Source organism: Palaemon carinicauda, chromosome 8, assembly GCF_036898095.1.
Source record: "Palaemon carinicauda isolate YSFRI2023 chromosome 8, ASM3689809v2, whole genome shotgun sequence".
In the NCBI taxonomy this organism is placed as follows: domain Eukaryota; kingdom Metazoa; phylum Arthropoda; class Malacostraca; order Decapoda; family Palaemonidae; genus Palaemon; species Palaemon carinicauda.
In genome coordinates this window covers 40,243,677-40,264,858 of record NC_090732.1, presented here as the reverse complement: position 1 = coordinate 40,264,858, position 21,182 = coordinate 40,243,677, and the positions used below count along the sequence as shown (strand labels likewise).

Below are 21,182 nucleotides of genomic sequence, written 5' to 3'. Positions count from 1 at the left end.
ATGAGACGTGTCATAAGACAGCCCATGGATCTCCCCTACCCTTTTCGCAGAAGCCAAGGCCAGTAAAAAGACTGTCTTGAGAGTGAGATCCCTGTCTACAATATCCTTCATTGGCTCGAAGGGGGGGCTACTTAACATCTTCAGGACCCTAGCTAAGTCCCACTGAGGCACCCTAACTGCTTGCGGGGGGCAGGACTGTTCAAAACTCCTGACAAGCATAGAGATGTGTCTAGAGGAACCCAGGTCGATGCCCTTCAGAAGGAAGACTTGACCCAAGGCTGCTCGTACTCCTTTTATAGCTGGGATTGACATCCCTATCTCGTCCCTGAGATATACCAGAAAGTCTGCTATGTCTGGGACCGAGGCTTTGAGGGGCTTTATGCGCTTCGAAGTGCACCACTTCGTGAAAGAGGCCCACTTCGCTTGGTAGACCGCTGCCAACGACCTTCTCAGGTATCGCGACATCCTCTTAGCTGTTCCTGCTGAATATCCTTCCTTCTTCAGGAGCCGCTCGATAGTCTCCAGGCGTGAAGGCGTAGAGACTGTGGGTTATCGTGGAACCTGAGAAAGTGTGGCTGTTGTAAAAGATCTGACCTGTCGGGGAGTGGCCACGGAGGATGGCTCGCCAGGTCTTTTAGGTCTGCGAACCACTCTCTCTCCGGCCACCAGGGCGCTACCAAAGTCATCCTTAAGTTTCGGGCAGCCCTTACCCTGTTGAGTACCTGCCTGATCAACGTGAAGGGGGGAAAAGCGTACACGTCTAGGTTGTCCCACTTGTGCTGAAAGGCATCCTCCAAGGTTGCCCTTGGGTCTGGGACAGGAGAACAATACACAGGAAGTTGCGCGTTCAGTTTGGTTGCAAAGAGGTCCATCACTGGGGAACCCCAACATTGAATGATGAGCTTGGCTACTTCTGGAAGGAGGGACCATTCTGTCCCTACTATCTGACCCATCCTGCTGAGACCGTCGGCTAGAACGTTCTTTTTCCCGGGGATGAACCTTGCCAATAACACAACCTGGTTCGCTTCTGCCCAATCTAGGATCTCTAGGGCGAGATCGCACAATTCCCTTGATTTCAAGCCTCCTTGCTTCTTTATGTACACTACCACTGTGGCATTGTCGCACATCAATGCCACAGTGTTTCCCCTTAGTAGATCGACGAAGTGCAGGCAAGCTTTCTGGACTGCCTTCAACTCTAGGACATTGATGTGTAGGTCCTTCTCCCCGTCCATCCAGGTTCCTCTCGCCGTCCCGTTAAGGAGATGGGCTCCCCATCCCTGGTTGGAGGCGTCTGTGAATAGAAGTAACTCGGGAGGGTCGGTCGCGAAGGGCATCCCCTTGAGCGAGTTCGACCGGCAATGCCACCATTCCAGGGAGGGTATTGTGTTTGGTAGGACTGGGATTAATTTCTGGTGCGAGTCCAGTTGGCTCCAGAAGTTCTTCAGGTTCCATTGGACGGCTCTGAGTCTGAGTCTCCCATGGGGAACCAGTTTTTCCAACGATACCAGATGACCTATTAGTCTTTGCCAGTCCTTCGCCCTCCTGGGTTGCCCCGACAGGAACGGACGAAGGATCTTCATCAGATTGCTTATCCTCTCCTCCGATGGAAAAGCTTTCACTAGTAGGGAATCCAGTGTCATCCCCAAATAGGTCATTCTGGTGGAGGGAGATAGGTTCGATTTTTCTGGGTTGATCATGATACCCAGACCCTTGCAAAACTGGAGAAGTTTCATACCTTGCTCCTTCAAAACGTCCTTCGAGGAGGAAAGAAGCAACCAGTCGTCCAGGTACCGAATGAGGCGAATGCCTCGCTCGTGAGCCCACACCGAGACTGTCGTGAAGACTCTCGTGAATACCTGGGGAGCTGTCGACAATCCGAAGCAAAGGGTCTTGAATTGCAGGATCTGGGTACCCCCATTTCACCCGGAGAAACTTCCGACTTGAGGGGTGGACCGGAATTTGGAAGTAAGCGTCCTTGAGGTCTATGGTCATCATAGTCTTTCTCTCTCAAGGACAGCAGGACCAACTTCGGAGTGTCCATTTTGAACTCTGTCTTTCTTACAAACTTGTTGAGAGCCGACAGATCTATCACCGGTCTCCACCCCCCCGTCGCCTTTTCTACCAGGAACAGGCGGCTGTAGAAACCTGGCCCTGGGTGCAGGATCTCCTCCATGGCGCCCTTTTCCAACATGGTGGACACCTCTTCTTGAAGGGCAGCCCTCTTCAACGGGTCCTTAGGTACCAACTACTCCGACAGGCTGGCCGGAATTAGAGGGGGAGGTTCTGCTAAGAACGGTAACCTGTAACCCTCTTTCAGTACGGACACTGTCCAGGGCTCTGCTCCGTGAGCCTTCCATGCTTGCCAATGTAGTCTGAGGCATCCCCCAACCTGAGGCTTGGGCAGGAGTAGGGGGGCCTCCCACTCTACCTCCTCCAGGAGGAGCGGCCTGAACGGCCTCTCCTGGAGGCAGAATAACCGGTCCTAAACGAGGCCGACGCTGCTGGGGCTCCTCTACGGGGGGGCTGAGGCGCTGAGGCCCACGAGGAAGAAGGGGCTTCTCTCCTCGTCAGGCTAGGCGGGGCCTGAGAAGCCGAGGAACCGTCTGAGGCTGACCTCTTGTAGGGGGGCCTCCTTACCGGTGGAGGCCTGGGCGCGTTTACTTCTTTTCTCTTAGCCACCTTCTCCATGATCTCCTCTAACTCCTTCAAAGGGAACAAGGAGTCACCCCACACAGGAAGGCTCCTCATGGCCCTCGCCTCTCTGTCTGGGACCTTCCGGGAAAGCTTCGCCAGGATGGTGTCCCTTTTGCAAAGAACCCAATTCGCTGACAGGGCGAGGGACTGGTAGGTGAGGAACTTAAGGGTCTTGCCCCCGGAGATGATAAGCTCCCTCAGGAGGCTTTGCTGTTCTGGGTCCGTCAGGTCATATGTTGCTTGCACACCTACTAGTGTGGAAGCCCACCAGTCCAACCAAGAGGAGACGTGAACTAGGTCTTTAGACATCTCCTCCATCATCGCAGCCTCCGATTGTGAAAAACAAATCGGGGCTGAAGAGGCTCTGTCCTCCGAGGCACCCTGTCCCAGAATGTCGAGAGCAGGTTCCACTTTGCAGGCTCCCGGTCGTTGTCCCTCTGGCACATAAACCCTGCTCTGTGTTTTGAGCCCTTGGGGCAACTTCGAAGAGCTCTGCGTCTTGGGAGCTTCGGCATTGCCTGCTACCACTCTATCGACGTGCGCTCGGCCCAGGACGAGATCTCGGGCCACAGGAAGTGCCAGGGAGGATTTTTGTTGGACAGGTGCTTGCATCAAACGGGTAAGGCTGGACCTCCAGTAGTCCTCATCGGTAGCAACTGGCTCTTCAATTCTGTGATGCCTCCTGATCAGGCTTATAACTTTCCGATAGGCCGAGTCCTCGGTCGGGGAACCTTCCCTACCGTCGGCCGAACCCTCGACCTGATCCCGGGGAGCCGGGTCACCGGGCACTCCCACCGGGCGCCTTGGTTCTGGCACAACAGGCCCTCCCCTGCGGAGGTACTGGTCTTCCCCGGCGGAGACCTCCGTACCAGGTAGGGGGGTTAGATCTGGCATCGCCGAGCCGGCGAGGACTACCGTCCGATCATGCTCTCTGGGGGACGAGGACGCGGATCCCGTGGGCTGACCCGACGGCGGGAACCGTTCCTTAAAGTCCGAGGGCCGCACCAGATGGGCTGATTCGGCCAGGCTGCCCGTAAGGAAGCACGGTTACCCCCGCTGGGCGGGGTGAACCGGAAGCTTCGCGGTCTTACGCCTGCCTGCAGAGGCCTTCTCGCATTTCTCCCTGCGGCAGCACGGTTCCCCCCGCTGGGCGGGGTGAACCGGAAGCTTCGCGGTCTTACGCCTGCCTGCAGAGGCCTTCTCGCATTTCTCCCAGCGAGGGTCATACCTACGTCTGGAGGATGGTTTCCGTGGCGAGAAATCCCTGGATCGCCGGTCTGGGGAACACTGTAACTCTGACTTACGGGGAACGAATACCCAATCACCATCGGGGGACCTACTCCTCCTGTGTTTCCTCCGTGGAGAGCGGGACCGTCTCCTGCTGAACCTCGAACGGGATCTTGAGCGGGAACGCCTGCTCCTGGACCGCTCCCTCCGGCGCCGATGTCTCCTCCTGGCTTCTTCTTCTGAAGAGAATGACGCCCCACCATCCGAAGAGCCCGATTGACACCGCACCACCCGCACGGCGGGCAGAAGCGGGGCCGCGGAGGGCTTTGCGACTCGTTGCGTACCCGAGGTAGAGGGTTGCAGGAAGGTTTCTGGAACCGTCGTCAGAGGAGCTGGGAATGAGGGTTGGCGCCCAACACTAGGGAACCAAGTATCCAGGCCCTCTTCCATCCGCATAGGGGACCTACCTGGCGTTTTAGGGAGCTTCCACCCGAAGGAATCACTTACTGTGGAATCTAACTTACCCTGGGTGTCGCCGCCTGCCGAAGAACCTAAAACACAGGCCCACGAAGGGGGCGAAGAAACAGGAACAACATTACTACACCATAAGGGGTCATCGGAGGAAACGTGCCCCCCAAGCACAAGGGCCGAGTCTCCAGAACCCCCCGACACAGCACTACCAGGCTCCCCACTAGCCCGAGAAGGCCCCGCAGCTCCCACTTCACACACACCAGACTCCTGGGGAAGAACCCCCGGCTCTTTCCCCGCAACGGACTTACCTCGTCCCCTACTCTGGGTAGGGGAAGGAGAGACAGAAGCCCCGTCGGACCGTCCACTGGATGACGGTAGCGGCGAAGATACGCTAGATTTTCTGGGCGAACGTTTCGACGACTTCTTTTTCTTTGTGCCGGATCGCACCCACTGAATCTCACTCCAACCAACACACTCAAAGCACGTATCCGAAGGAGAGCACATCTTGCCCCTACAGGAAGAGCAAAGGGAGTGAGGATCCACTTCAGGTTTGGAGAGGAACGCTCCACACGATTTTCCGGCTCTAGGCCCAGGACAACGGCGGATTTGCTCCATAGCGCACAATCACAAGACACAGGAACGCAGGGAATCAAAGGGATACACTTGGGAAGCACAAGGAAGGGTAGTGAACGCACAGGAACACAAGGGATAAGCACAAAGTTACCACGCGGTAAACACGCGGGACACACGAGGCGGACACAAAAGGTCGAGAGACGAGAGCGACGTGGTATCACGTCGCGACCAGAGAACTTACTGGCGCTCACGACCCAAGCGGACCTCAACCTAGCGCAAAGGCTACCCTCGGGGCACGTTCTCTTACTCCCGGGTTAGCCCTCCATAGAAAACGGGTTTAGGGTATACTACACAAAACTCTGGTCAGTACAGAGGAGATTACAGGTAACTCCTAAGAAAGTAGTTCGAGGTAAGTATTCGTGTTGGAACAAACAGCTTTAAACATTAAAGATGATGAACCTTTAATATTATCTTTAATCCTAAAAAAAGGAATGAAAAAGCTAGGAATGATTTATATTACTGTACATGTGAAAAATATTTGATATGCCTGAAAAATTGGGAGAAATTTGCAACACCTACCTATATACTGAATGCAGAGCAAAGAATTTCTTATTTCTTAATGTATGAGCAATGGAGGTCAAAACTCGCCTCTTTGACATGCTGCTTTCATTCATTTTGTTTGGTCTTTCCCCTTCTAGATGTGCAATGTCTTGAATTTCATCTATTTTGCTCAACTTTTCAGTTCTCCTTAAGACCAAATCCTTAGGGAGAGCCGTAAGTCTCTCAAAATGTGACACAGTGGTCTTTTTAAACTACTAAATGGTAATAAAAAGAGCTCATACTACCGCATTAATCTTACTAAGTAATCTTCAAATCAAGTAAATGTTAGGCGTTAAAATCTTATTTGGAAAGCCCCAAGCTTACTATATTTTTTGCATATGCTCATGCAAAAATAGCAAGAAAATGTCCTTCATAATACCTTGCAAGAGTGAAATGACATCTTGGCATCAAAACAGGATGGAAATCAGCAAAGAAAAAGGATTTCAGATACTTGGGGATGTTTGGTGGTGATAAAGATACTGAACTGAAAACCACCTATATATTCAAATAATAACCTTCACCTGCTACATCCAATAATGAGAAGACAGGAATATACCATGGAAGGCAAAAACAATAATATGTACCTCTATAAGATCAATCCTGTCTTTTGACCATATGTCCTGTACTCTTGCATCAAAAACTAGAGCCAATTACAAACAGCTGAAATAAAAGTTTTTACATTAATAAAATGTGTTGAGACTGGGTACATAATGAAATGATGAGATCAGGGGAGAAACTTGAGAGCAATGTTTGGAATTTTATCGAGGTCAGTCATGATAGTTTATTTATATGAACATAATACAAAGGTTTAATATTCTATGAGGTTCTAGACATGGAAAACCAATCATAAGGTTGCTAAGATAGAAATTAAGCTTGTAAATAGGAATGTGGCAAAAGTTAAATCAAAACTGACAATAATGGGAGTTAGGCTCTAAAGATTTATAAGAATTTTACCTTATCTATTGCCTGAAGAGAAATCAAAATATTCCATTCCTTCAAGTTATTCCTGTTCAACAAGGTTTAAATAGTAAAACCCATAATGCAGCTAATTATGGATACTATCAATGCTGTATGCTTCTCTAGCTGTATAATTTGTAACATAGATTATCTAAAAAAATATCAATAAAATTGGTTTTGATAAATATTTTTGAATCACATGGTTAACATCTACAATAGGTGAGCTTCTCGGCCCTAAAATAAAAATATAAATTTCTAACTCAATCATTGTACAGTATATCTACCCTCCAAGGACCATTCAGCACAGTATCGTGATTCATACCGAGGTGCATGAAATCACCCACAAGAGCCCTCGTCCTCATACTATCAAACCTGTTAAAAGACCAGTACCTCAAATCTGACACATTACTCCTAGAGGGAAGGAAGGGTATTGGATTTATGAATTTGGGCTTCAAGGCTTGGCACCAGGGCCTAGGAAGCCATTCCACACCTAAGTAGAACTGGGGTCTGGGAAGAAATTTCACATCTAAGTAAGAGTTAGGCAAAACTTTGCAACTATACCATGAACTAAGAGAGGTTGAACACCAAGATGGAAGAAAGGAAAAAAAAAAAAAAAGAGGTACAGTACAATAGGTTTAAAAAGTGAACGTAGCTAGAAGACAAAATGACACCAAAAGACCTTTCAAGTAATGTCTACAGAGCACTGCTTGTGGTGAATTGACAGCATTAGTCCCAAATTGGGAGAGTATGGAGAGGTCTTCTGTTCATTTCAATGAAGCTTACCAGTCATCTGGGTGACTACCACACTTCTTCGGTGATGGAAAGTGGCAATAATTAATATTTACAACTTTAAAAAACATCAAACTTCTTAATTCCAATAACATTACATACTTGCATTCTTCATAGAATGAATTAAAAAGTAAACATTGCCTGTTTTTGGTCATACAACTTGTTAGGAATCAACAACATAAGACAAATTTGGAAGTAATTTGTATTTTTCCCAACTATACAGACTGGAGTTCTTTACCAAGTAGACATGATTCAGCATGAAGCTGGTCTGGCCATAAAAACTTTTTTGCAAGGTGCGAAGGAACCTATCTTAGTTACTGGGGGTTTTACCTATCACCCTGCTCACACACTCAACGTGACCACTCTTCACTTTTGATTGTAAGCAAAACTTCTAGGGGGAAGGTGATGGTGGGACAAGTATGTCTAATGAACTTCAAGGTTGTATAGTCAGAAAAAATACAAATTACCTCTAAATTGTTTATTTGTTCCTTCCAAAATACAAACCTTCACTCTTTACCTAGGAGACTCACCTCAAGGTGGGTGGAAATCTTAATCCAATTACCTGGAAACCATGCCCCTGGGGTACAAATCTGGATTGGATCAAGTGTGGGAAGAATATCCTGATACCTCGTGAACCCTTAGCCTGTCAATGCCAAAGAGTTGATGGCCCATGCAACCATGGTGAGTGGAAACTCAATCAGTGACTTACTGACTGTTACTAATCCTGCAAGGGAACTAAGGTAGCTAAACCACTTGCTGAGCAGCCACCACAGCTCCTAGATTAAACGTAAACGTATCTAGGGTCCTGTGGGTTACGTCATCCAGGTAGTGGGGAGTGAAGGTGGTTTGCATTTTCCACACACACGTGTGACGAGTCTTATCCATGTGTGTAACGAAAGAGGATTCATCATTTTAAACTGCAAATTACTTTTAAAAAAATTACTCCTTAGATGGAAAAAGCCTAAAAAGGGACTAAAGTTATCGTCATCTCCAAATATTAAATGCCCTTAAATGGAAAATGTAATTGACCTTTCCCATGAAATTCTAAAACTATCCCATTTTATTTCTCTTTAATATTGTAAACACGTCCCTGTTAAGGATGAAACATTCTAGCGTTAAATGGTAACATGCCAGTCTCTTTGATCTCCCAGTTCTATCTGATACATTGCCAATGAGAAAAATATAAAGATTAGATTAAATAAAAATTTAAGAACATCTGAAACCATCTCCCTAAGCAAAAATCATGTTGCTTAAAGGTGATTACTATAGCGAGAGGAGGAACATAAGAACCCAGGTTACCTACTCTATCTTCTACATCGCAATCTACTGTAAACAGTAAAGTATGTCTAATAGAGCGACTATATATGGAGAACAGCAAAGGTTTACCCGCAGAAGGATCTAAAGTAGTTAAAGAATTAAGACTACCCAGCAGACTTGCCTCCTACAAGCAAAGGCTCACTGACCTTCTAAGAACCACAAAGGACTTTAAATAAGTTAAGATCTAAAATTGAATTTTAATAACATTTTATTTCTATACTCACCTGATGTCCATATTGTTTTTCCTAAGGCTCAGTTTATTAATGTTTGGGCCCCTTTTTTGGAGAAAAAAAAAAAATTTGTTTCCTTTCAAAAAGATACATGGCCCCTTAAGTAAGGAAATAACCTAACAATTAATGGTAAGTTGCATGCTAAGAGTTTCCCATTCTTCAGTTTAGAAGTCAAAAGTAGTAACCATTCCATGACATAAACCAGTGAGGAGCAGGTAGACATATATATATGAATATCAGGTGAGTACAGTATAGAAATAAAAAAAAAATATTAAAATTCTGATTATCTCTATGAACCCAACTAGAATTCTAGTAAATAGCACTAAATTTTAATAGGAGCATTTAAAAAAAAAATAAAAATTTCCGTGATATTTCACATATATACTCACACTTTTTGTCTATATTCTCAGAAAATCATTTTAGAAAAATTTGCAATAGTTTTGGATATAAAACCAAAACATATACCTACTATCATTGAGAACATTGCCTTTTTTCGTAAAATGTAACGGTAACTTCAGTTTATCGGTAGTAATTTCAATTTAGCTACACAAAAAAGAATATCTAATTGCAGTATATGGCAACACTATGTTTCGACAATAGCGTACAGGTGCATAAGTGAAGGAATTATATAATTAACTGCCAGTAGCAGCTCAGAACTTGACGTTTCAAGGCATATAATTCCAATCGTCCCTGTGTTTTGAATATCTTTTCCTTTCGCAGGTATTTATTTTATTTCTCTTGGGTTTGAATACATCTTTGTTCATAGGAAATAATGCTAAGACCAAGAAAATGTATGCAACATCTGCTTTCCCTAGGAAAAAGAAAGAAGATGAAGGTAAAAAAGAAACTAGGACAAGAAGAGAGAAGAGAGGGTAACCACGTCCTTGACCTACTTACAATCATACTTTGAGCTTTGTTAGGATTCAACTTCATACCCCATAATTTGCATCATGCACTAATTTTAGCTAGATATCTATTAAGGGATTCAGCAACCTCAGATCTACATTCATGAGATAGAATTGATGCAAAGAGAGTAGCATAATCTGCACATGCAACAATCTTGTTTTCTTGGCCACGTCATTTGTATATAGTATGAAAAGTAATGGGCCAAGAACAATACCCTGAGGAACACCAGATATCACATTCCTATACTCACTATGCTGCCCATCAACAACTCCTCTTTGTGATCTAATACTTAAAAATTCACATATAGTAACAATACAACTGACACAAATATGATTTAACATATTAAATTTGTCATAAAACCCTTAAAATGTAAAACAAGCAATATGGAAAAACAAGCAAAAAATATCATCCTAAAACTTTGGAGGCTGATTTCTCAAAACTCAAGCAAAAAATATCATCCTAAAACTTTGGAGGCTGATTTCTCAAAACTATACTTATTGACCTTCAAATGGAAACACAGACCTAACAAATTAACCTATTTAAATTATACATACATACATATACCAAGGCACTTCCCCCAATTTTGGGGATAGCCAACATCAAACAATGAAACAAAAAAGGGGACCTCTTCTCTCTACATTACTCTCAGCCTGACAAGGGACTCAACCGAGTTCGGCTGGTACTGCTAGGGTGCCACAGCCCACCCTCCCCCGTTATCCACCACAGATGAATCTTCATAACACTGAATCCCCTACTACTGCTACCTCCGTGGTCATCCAAGGCACCGGAGGAAGCAGCATGGCCTACCGGAACTGCATCACAATCACTCGTCATTCATTCCTATTTCTAGCACGCTCTCTTACCTCTCACATTTATCCTCCTGTCACCAAAAAGCAAATGTATGCTAAATAAATTGTCTCATTAACTATATAGTTTTTCTTATTTTGTTTCCAAAAAAGGTTGTGATTAATTTTCCCAAGAAATTAAAGATTTAAAAAAAAAATAAAAAATATTGTAGAAAAGTAAGAGAAAAAAAATGCTATATTACTTCATTCTAATACATAACTGTCAACCACATTAATTTCAGCTCCTAGGTAGCAATAGTTATGGAGGAGTTATTATTGAAATACTGGCATTTCTGCTATATATAAATCATTCCATTCTTAAAGGTTCAAACTGATTCATGGAAAAAAAAAATTAATAGAAATTTTTTTTTCAAAGGCTCCCCTTAAAAAATTGTAATATAGGGCTGTATATTATTTTTCTAATTATATTTCTAACATTGTAAAGAATAATCTACAAATTAATTGGATTAAAAATTTCAGAAGGCCACTGTACGACCTAGAGGGCCAGTAATCTTGATAAGAAAATCTGCTTTCTCTAAAATAACTAACCTCCAATTGGTACATTATTGAACTATCTAAAATTCTTTCCAAAAACAAATTCCTTGTAAAAATTATAAATTAAGATTTGTAAGTTTAATCCTGATGTCTACAACCTTATCTTCAAGGTTTATATAAGATTTGGATCAAAACTTGGTGAGTTTCTGAACTCAAACCTTCAACCAAAAAGGACACTGCCCTTGGACAAAGAACAAATTTACATTCTAATCTCAAATAGTCAATAAGGGACACTACCTGTAGAAAGTCTCTACTCAACAGGGAGCATTATTCTCAGATGAAATACAACCGCTTGTAATAAAGGAAAATGCTATGCAGTTACTATATTGTACAAATAGTTTAGCACTGAATAGTTTACATGTGTTAGCTATGAAGTTGGGCCATTCTGTTTTGCGCGGTCGGTTTGAAAACGTCGGGCCACAAGAGTACTTATCACAAAAATGTGACTTTTTATTGAACATGTTATACGGTTTTCTCCATTGTGAATGACCGAATCTGCTATATCGAGGCCCCTGTATTATCCTAATTTTTGTCTTGCTGACCTAGAAAATCCTCTAAAATGATAACAACAGACTCCCTTTAGTTTACTTCAAACAGATACATTTCTGCCAGCATTAAGCAAGGGACTTCCATCGACAGTAGAGGTACTAGCACTTATAATAATGGTGCTGAGGAAAAGTCAAGATGTACTAGTGTGTGAGCCTACATTAAACCAGGCTTATTGTCATCCAAAATATGATTCAACCATTCAGCTTTTTCTGAAGCTTTAAAAGATTTTAAAAGATTTATTTAAAAATTAATTTCCTTTTTCACAGGAACCATGTGACATTTCACACAATTAACAGATATATAGTGGTTGAACGTAAAGAGCCAACTTCAATGAGTCGAGGGATATTAGGATCTAGTGTACCTTTCAAAAGCCAGTATAGTAAAAAGCAAGCCTGAGCACAGAAAAGTGAGGGTTTCGCAATAGAATGGCCTGAAGTAACTTGAGTGTGAGGCTCATCTTCAGGCAATCGACTTTGTCCGCAATGAATAACCCCAGAACCCTTACTGAATGGAGCACTAGAACTGCTTGGCAAAACTTGAATTAGCATAGGGTTCAAAACAGGGCAGGTTAGGCTAGTATACACTGACTTTGCCCAAAGAATAACTGGTCTCCTTAAGCTCCCACAAATGAGGTAATACTATGCTCACTACTATTAAAACTTGAAAACACATTGGTAGTTAAAAGCATTATGATGATCCTCCTCCTCACCATAATCAACTAGACTAGTTTTCCTTGGATTTCCCAAACAACTTTATTTTCATTTTACGTTCAGTTCTTACCACAGTTAGCTACCATCTGAAGATACATCTACATAAGAGGAATAGTAAGCAATTACATTCTTCACAACAATTATCTAAATTACAATATTTTGGCACAAGACAGAGAATGAGGATCATTGATCTCCCAGTAATAATGCCCTTAAACAACTCTCACAGGAAATGCTAAAAAATCCAGGAGACATCTCCTTATTATCACTAATAACCTGAATCACGAAAATCATCTAATCTGAAGGTGGTACACATCGATACAATTTAATGCCTGGTTGACGATAAGACTGAAAAGACAAAGGGACTACAGTGTTCCTAATCAGAGGCTACTACCAATAATTGTCAGATTATCTCAATAGTGTACTTGAGACCTAGGCATATTGAAAGGAAAGAAGAAAAAAAATCATTTTATGGTATAAGCTGATATTAAACGAGAAAGATGCATAATGAATATCAGGAAAGTTTCATAAAAATATGGAACCAAAATTTGTTCTGAAAGATTTGATTTTCTTAAATTTACACTTCCTTAATATAGTTGGTTGCAGATTTAGCCCGTACATATGCTGGCATAGGCTCTTGCTTCTGAGCTGCACATCAGAGACAAAGTTTGATCTTGGAGAGTTTGAAAGGGTATGGACCAGGCCCCAAAATAAAGGCTATTACAGAAAGGCAGCCTTTAACTTTGAATATGAAAAGGCTTTATAGGGCCTGCTGTGGACACTGAGGTCAAATCAATAGCTAGACTGACATGGCACAAGAGTTATGGGCAGTGACTTGTCATCAATATAAATAAATCCGTTTTTATCCTAAAACATTGCCATTTCTTTCTAATGCCGACCATAGCAACCTGACCAAGCGGGAGTTGCGGACTAATTTAAATAATATTACATTTATTACCTAACAACACATCATCAGAAAAGTTACACTAGGCAATATAATTGAATATGTTAGGGTAGTAGAAATATTTGTAACCAATAAAGGAGTAGATAAGAAGGATATTTCACCGAATAACAAAATTGCAGGAGTGGAATCAGATATTCAAATTAAAATTGCATAAAATTAATGATTTCATACTTTATATCAAATTGTGACTTTGGCCCTGCAATTTCAGACCCTTCGTCTAAATTCCCACTAGTACTTAAACAGTAAGCTCTATTTCCCAACCTGCCTCTACAATGGTAGAGGCTGACAAAACAACAATTACTAAGGAAAAAACTGCATGAGGAGGAGGACTTGAGTATGTCTCACGAACAGCAGAGTGGGGCTTCATTCCACTAGTGGTGATATGATACAGTCCTGGATGGTCCATAAATGAAGAGGACATTGAGGAAGTTCTGATATTTATTTTAAGGTTAAGAAGGTCATACTTTGTAGACCATTAGCCATGTGAATCATAGGTAAGCTTCATCAAAACCTAATCCTGAAAAGGGCTTTTTTAACACGACTGTATGTTGTATGTCTCACACTATAAAATAACCAACTATGATAAACATATGTGCTAGAGCCATAATGTTTACAGTAAAGTTTCAACTTGTTACTACTTATGATACACAATTTCAATTAAATCATGATTAAGGAAATATTTTAAAAGAGAAAGAAATTCTATGTCCCCATCAATATTCATTCGAGTACAGTATACAAGTTGCAGCCCTATGTAAATAACTCCACATGACAAAGGAATAGAATTTTATCCTACAGAGGCTCACCTACATGAATTTGCTTGAATTGGAGACGAGAATTTGAGCAAGATATACTGTACAAGAGACAGTTAAATGTGTGTTGCAAAAGGGACAACAGTACATCACAATCAATATGGGGAGTATTACTTGTATAAAGTACAGGTAGTTTACCCTTGACATGTTACATATATTTTTTTTTCTAATAGAGCTTTTAAATAATGGGTAAAGATCAGAGCAATACTACATTAAGAAGTTGTATAGTTAGGTGGGAAGATTATTATTGTATAATCAAGTAGTTTAACCAGACCACTGCATTAATAAAGAAAATTTACCCGAATAGGGCTGGCCCGAAGGGTTTGTCTTTGATAATCTAAATATTTAAATTTACATTCTAAATGATAATTTGCAGACCAGTTAAAGATGAAAAATCTAAAGGTACAAAATCCAAATTGAGTTGAAACTTCATGACACTGCTCCAGTTGGTAAACCATCCTGTTAAGTGACTGCACCTTAACTCTCCTTCTGGAGCTAATCATGCTCAGTTTATATCTAGTGGGAATCAATGTACTTTAGAGGATATGTTTGCTTGAAGTGAAAGGACACTGGTATTTTTATTGTATTTCTTAATGATTTAATTATTTAGTTCTGGACAAATGAAAGTAATCAAAACCTTTTAAAGTTTACCTGAAAAGATATTTGGTACTGGTCGAATAAAATCTTTCAGAACTTCTAGTTAAGATTTAACAAAATCTTCTGACTTTATGCTCTTATAATAAAGGCCAAACTTTTTGCACAAACTTCAGACAGCTATTTTAGCAACTTATCCCTGATCCTCCTGCTCTACCTATCCTATGCCCTCTCTACGCACTTATATATTTATAGTGTTGCAAATGGTCCTAAATTATTTCCTTTGGACTTTTCTAATATATATATATATATATATATATATATAATATATATATATATATATATATATATATATATATATATATATATATATTACTTTTCTAATATATATATATATATATATATATATATATATATATATATATATATATATATATATATATATATATATATTACTTTTCTAATATATATATATATAATATATATATTACTTTTCTAATATATATATATATATATATATATATATATATATATATATATATATACAGTGATACCTCGGTAGTCGAACGACTCTATACTCGAACAATTCGGAGTTCGACCAAAATTTTCGAGAAATTTTTGCTGCGGTGCTCGACCAAAAATTCGGTACTCGACCAGCCGAACACGTGACGACCGCATGGGCTTTGTGATGATCGCGCCATCTCGGCCACTCTCGCTTGTTCGGGAAGCATCAGTTCTCTCGAGAGCGTCACTCAGACAACGCGCGATCAGCATTCGTTGTGATTTAGTGATTTTCAGTGCTTTTAATTGCTTTTTTAGCTTTCATAATGAGTCCCAAGAAAGTAATGAGTGTTAAGGGGAAGGAGAAGAGGAAAACAGTGCGAACAACGATCGAGTTGAAGAAGGAAATTATAGCGAAATATGAGAATGGTGTACGAGTGTCCGATTTAGCGGTAGAATACGGAATGGCGAAGTCGACCATTTCTACGTTTTTAAAGCATAAAGAAATGATTAAGAAGGCGAATGTTGCAACGGGAGTTACGGCGGTAACTAAGCAAAGGCCACAAATGATTGAGGAGATGGAAAAGTTGCTTTTAATATTTATTAAAGAAAAACAGTTGGCCGGGGAAAGTGTTAGTGAAGCGTTCATTTGTGAAAAAGCGTTGCATATCTATGAAGAATTAGTGAAGAAAAGTCCGAGTACCAGTGAAAGTGATTCATTTACATTTAAAGCGAGCAGGGGTTGGTTTGAAAAGTTTCGTAATAGAACAGGTATTCATCGTGTTACTAGGCATGGGGAGGCAGCTAGTTCGGATCAAATTGCAGCCGATAAATACGTGGGGGAATTCGATCGGTACATAAATGAACAAAATTTGATCGCACAACAAGTCTTTAATTGTGATGAGACTGGGTTATTTTGGAAGAAAATGCCAGCCAATACGTACATTACCAAGGACGAGACGAAGATGCCAGGTCACAAGCCAATGAAAGATAGGCTAACATTGTTGCTGTGTGCAAATGCAAGTGGCGATTGCAAGATCAAACCCTTGTTAGTGTACCACTCGGACAACCCCCGGGTGTTCAAACGAAATAATATTTGTAAAAGTGCACTACCAGTTATGTGGCGCTCGAACACTAAATCTTGGGTCACAAGACAATTCTTTACTGAGTGGATAAACGAAGTGTTTGCCCCCCAGGTTAAGGCTTACCTCATTGAAAAGAGCTTGCCAATGAAATGTCTTCTGGTTATGGACAATGCTCCTGCACATCCTCCAGGTCTCGAGGATGACTTGAAAGAAGAATACAGCTTTATCAAAATCAAATTCTTGCCCCCCAATACTACTCCCATACTCCAGCCCATGGACCAACAGGTCATTTCAAACTTCAAAAAACTCTATACCAAGGCCCTTTTCAGAAAGTGTTTTGAAGTGACCAGTGACACGAAGTTGACCCTAAAGGAATTCTGGAAGGAACACTTCAGCATCCTCAACTCTGTTAACATGATTGACCAAGCTTGGCGAGGTGTGACCTATAGGACATTGAACTCTGCCTGGCGTAAGCTGTGGCCATCATGTGTCACAGAGAGGGAGTTTGAAGGTTTCCAACCAGAGGCGGGTCCAAGCACTGCTACCCCTGTAATTTCTGATGACACTGATGTCGTTGAGGAAATTGTTGTCATGGGCAGGAGTTTGGGGCTTGAGGTCGACAAGGATGATATTGATGAGCTTGTAGAAAGCCATTCTACCGAGTTGACTGTGGAGGAATTGTTGCACCTGCAACAACAACAGCAGCAGGATCTGATTGTGGAGCAGGAATCTTCAGAAGAGGATGAGGTAAGGGAGGATGTTCCAAGTTCTCTCATCAATGAAATTTGTTCCAAGTGGGCAGATGTGCAGGCTTTTGCTGAAAAATACCACCCAGAAATTGCAGTAGCAAACCGGGCAGTGCATATGTTTAATGATAGTGTCATGTATCATTTTCGAAGAATACTGCAGAGGAGGAAGAAACAATTAACAATAGACCAGTTTTTCACAAAAGAAAAGAAAGCTGCTACATCAAAGCCTGTTTCTCCTCCAAAGAAGAGACAAAGAAGAGAAGAAACCCCTGAAATAGATCTGCCCACCCTTTCATTGGAGAGAGAAACAACTCCTGAAGGAGAACTACCCCGCCACATCATGGAAGGGGACTCTCCTTCCAAGCAGTAACCTCCCCCTTCCATCCTCTCCACATCCATCCCTGTATGCCATCGAACCGCTGCTCAAAGGTATGTTCACTACAGTACAGAAAATGGTTTAAAATTGTTTTATTTTAGTACAGTAAATGGTTTAAAATTGTTTTATAGGATTTTCTGACCAATTTCATACACATTTAGATAATTATTGTTGTTTAGGTACACGTTTTATTAATATTTTGGGCCTGTTCGAGTGCTTGGGAACGGAATAGAATATATACCATTATTTCTTATGGGGAAAAAAAATTCGGTACTCGAACAAATCGGAGGTCGAACACGGATCTCGAACGGATTATGGTCGAGTACCGAGGTATCACTGTATATATATATATATATAATGTAATATATAAACATATAAATAAAAATATATATGCATATATCTAGACATATATATATATATATATATATATATATATATATATATATATATATATATATATATATATATATATATCTTTGGTGTTCAAAACTCACAAAAAGGTCTATAAACAGGAAATCCCACAAAGTCAGGATCTCTGTTGTTATTTGTAGACATAAAGAACTTTCTGCCCCAAAGATCTGTATCTTATAGCACAGTTTGCCCACAACCATTTTCTTCCCAGGAATGAACTGAGCTAAGAGGGATATTGAGTTGGCCTTTACCCCCTTAGAGAGTCCTCATCGCTATTTGACATAGATGGAGGTACAGTGTTCTTTCCTGCTCGCTGATAAAGGACACTATGGACGTGTTGTCATTCTTCAATACCATCAGGTGTCCTTTGAAAAGAGGGCAAAATTCTTTAAGAGCCAGCCAGGCTGCCTTCAACTCCAAATTGTTAATGTAAACTTGTCGGTCTTCCTCCGACCAAGTTCCTGATACCATATGAGGACCTAGGTGAGGTACCCATCCTTGCTTGAACGGATCTGTAAACACATGAAACTCCAAAGGAGAATTTGAAAGCTGATTTCCCCTTTAAATATTTGACTCAAAGTACGATTGTAAGCAAAGTCAAACACAATGGCTAATCAGCATCAAGGTCCTTGCATGAAATCTTAAATTTTAGGCAACTCATTTAAAATTTGAGGTGCAATTTTTGTTTGCAAATTTACTTCTGAGAAACATTATCACTTTCTTCCTCCATTACACAGAAAATTATGTCAACTAATCGCTTTCATTTCAGAAATTTATTTTGAACTTAATAATTTTTCTCTTCCAGTGTCTGTGTTTGATTGCTGTCATCATTCTGGTTATGCAGACAAGCCCTAGAGTATTGTCGATGACTTGTGGTACTTTAATGAGTAGCATTGATGTTGATCCTCGTTTAGTTTGCTGGTCCAGGAGAGGTCATGTATGCACAGAGGCCTCACCGTGTAATGAGTATAGCAAGTCGCCATCCTTGCAGTGAGTGAAGTTCGGCAAGAGGAAGAAGAATAAGCAGAACACAAAAATACAGATGTGAGCACAGCATGGCGAAACACAAACCACCTTTAACTGAAAACAATTGTGATTTAGTGAGCGATGCAAGCTCTACCACTACATAGCAGCATCCTAGCAAACTAGATGAAATTGATAACCTTTTCACCCAGGTTTAAAATTCTCTCTCTTTGAGTCCTTGCATATCTCTTTTAAAAAGGAAAATTTAAGCTTTTTGCTATTTTTCTCATGGGAAGAAGTTTCTTTCATCATAATAGATCAGGATTTGCTCATTGCACAGTATGTCTTTGAAACTGTTATTTTGGGCTTAGTTCAAACTCCTACTTCTTTCTTATTTATTGAAGGATTTCTTTAAATCATTGGAAAGAGAATTTTATATTATAAAAGTTGTACATGAGAGTTTGATATTCAGTTTTTTATGTACATATTATTAGCGGTAAAAATATATCACCAATGAGGTTCATAAGGACAATTCTTCATATTCACATATGGTGAATCCCTTCCCTGAAATCCTTCCCCTCACACTCTTCCATACAGGTACAAATCTCTCCCTCTATCTTAGTGAGCATCAGCAAGGAAATTTGGGTTACCTTCAACATTCCTACTCTTTGATTTCCTATTTTGTCCAGAGCCTTTACGTTTCAAAGCTTACAAGGAATGCCTCTCTCTCTCGGTTTATCATAAGTTTAATATTTGAAGCAATTATATTCCTAAATCCCATACTAAACATTCTATATCTATATACGAAGTTCATGTTAGGTAAAATTTTTATGCTCAAAGTTTTTTTTCATAATCATAAACTTTACAACTTACTATAGCAATGGTGCAACCATAATTCCTTTCAAGTTCTACCAAGCAACCTGACATAGTACGTGGTCCAGCATTATCATAGAAAATTGAATTGAGCATATGAACGTCTAACGTTATCAAACGAGAACATGATGGAAATTCTATGACTATTTTTTCCCCCTAACTTTATAAAAAAAAAAAGCAGCTTTAAATCACTTCGGAAAGTGAATGATCTCCTAATCCACAAACAGTGTTTCAAGTTTTTATTCGCCTTTTTGCGATACTACCTTCTTTGACATTTAAGGCATTTTGCAACATAAAACTCGAAACCATAAATAAATAATGCAAAATCGCATATGCTGACAATATATATCTAGCATGACGTAATGCTCTTCTTTATTTACACAAGAATAGCGAGGAAAATATATCATCAGTTTTGTCTTCTGGGCAAATATAACAGTTTTGGCCTATTTAGTTATCATTTCTGACACTTTATGCATCTTTCAGCATAATCATAACACAAAAATTATGAATATATAAATGTGCACACAAATGAATAGGACAAATCTATTTGACTGGCAATGGGTGGCTGTTTTTTCATTTAACAAGATTAGTTTAAAGGCTTAAAGGCCGCTCATGAATGGCAGAGGCAAGGGACAGTGACATTGCCATATCCTGCAGGACAAGGCCCTAGAGACTGACCATATACATATAATCAGTGCCCAAGCTCCCTCTTCATCCAAGCTAGGACCAAGGAGGGCCAGGAAATGGCTGCTGATGACTCAGCAGATAGACCTATAGGCTCCCCAAACAACACCCCCCCTCCTTAGCTCACAAGGATGGTGAGGTTGTAGTGACCAAAGGAACTAACGAGTTTGTGCGGGACTTGACACCAGTCTGGTGTTCACCAGTCAGTGACGTTACCGCATCGGCCACCACAACCCTCAACAACAAATTCTTGTCTTTTTTTTCTGCGACATATTTTACACTCTTGGTTCATGTAATTATAACTTCTGCAAAATCATAGCATATAAATTATGAATATAAACGTACTGTACACACAAATGAATAGGACAATCATATACGACTGGCAATGGGTGACGGCGTTTATACAAGGTTAGCGACGCTGTTTACTTATGATTAGATACAATATATTTGTTGGTTTTTTTCCAGATACATTTCACACTTTTGCTTTTTATAGTTATCATTTCTGACACTATGCATATTCTAGCATAATGCTGATGAAGAAATAATATACATATAAACGAGCAGATAATGATATAAGCAAAATAAAAATATTTTTGCTTGTTATTCCGTGTAAATATTTGAGAAAATGTAGAGTATGATTTTAAAAATGTCAGAGAATATGATAAAATTTTATAAAAAAATTAACTAGGAAAAACATATCTTCAATTCTTCAAAAAGAATACAAAAATATGTTACTAAGTTGGAAAAGAAATA

At 40.8% G+C, this 21,182-nt stretch overlaps 1 protein-coding gene across 7 annotated transcripts in view; it reads right to left on the bottom strand.

The window, feature by feature from the left end:
• The window catches only part of LOC137645716 (transformer-2 protein homolog beta-like), a 234,101-nt gene that overhangs the window by 38,793 nt on the left and 174,126 nt on the right, over positions 1 to 21,182 (bottom strand). For 4 of the 7 annotated variants that reach the window (XR_011045339.1, XR_011045338.1, XR_011045340.1 and 1 more), the window contains one exon: positions 6,150 to 6,225. The exons of the other annotated variants lie outside the window; for them this stretch is intronic. The gene's annotated coding sequence lies outside the window, so the exon portion shown is untranslated. The remainder of the gene's footprint in view (positions 1 to 6,149; positions 6,226 to 21,182) is intronic. 7 annotated transcript variants of the gene reach the window in all.